This window comes from Terrapene carolina, unplaced genomic scaffold (genome assembly GCF_002925995.2).
Source record: "Terrapene carolina triunguis isolate 2854851 unplaced genomic scaffold, T_m_triunguis-2.0 Scaffold421, whole genome shotgun sequence".
In the NCBI taxonomy this organism is placed as follows: Eukaryota; Metazoa; Chordata; order Testudines; family Emydidae; genus Terrapene; species Terrapene triunguis.
In genome coordinates, this window is record NW_020664772.1 from 174,599 (window position 1) to 174,879 (window position 281).

The 281-nt window shown below is 71.2% G+C and overlaps 1 protein-coding gene across 1 annotated transcript in view; it reads right to left on the reverse strand.

The window, feature by feature from the left end:
- The window catches only part of LOC113407817 (zinc finger protein 345-like), a 135,370-nt gene that overhangs the window by 118,461 nt on the left and 16,628 nt on the right, over positions 1-281 (reverse strand). The gene's annotated exons all lie outside the window — the stretch shown is intronic.

Sequence of the window (281 nt, forward strand, 5' to 3'; positions counted from 1 at the left end):
TGGGGACGCCAAAAAGCGGTGCCCCCAATTTTTTTTTTTTTTTTTTTACAGCGGCCGCTGTGCTGGGAGGGAGAGGGAGTCTGAGCCGCCGGCAGGCAGCCCAGGAGTTCCCCTGGGTCAGCGCGCCGCCGGCAGCCCAGGGGAACCCCTGGGTCAGAGCTGCCGCACTGATCCCCGGGCTGGGGGGTGGGGAGCTGCCGCGGGGGGTGCTTCAAGGCGGGGGCGGAGCTGCCGCACGGCTCCCCGGGCTGGGGGGGAAGCTTCCGCGGGGGGGGGGGGGG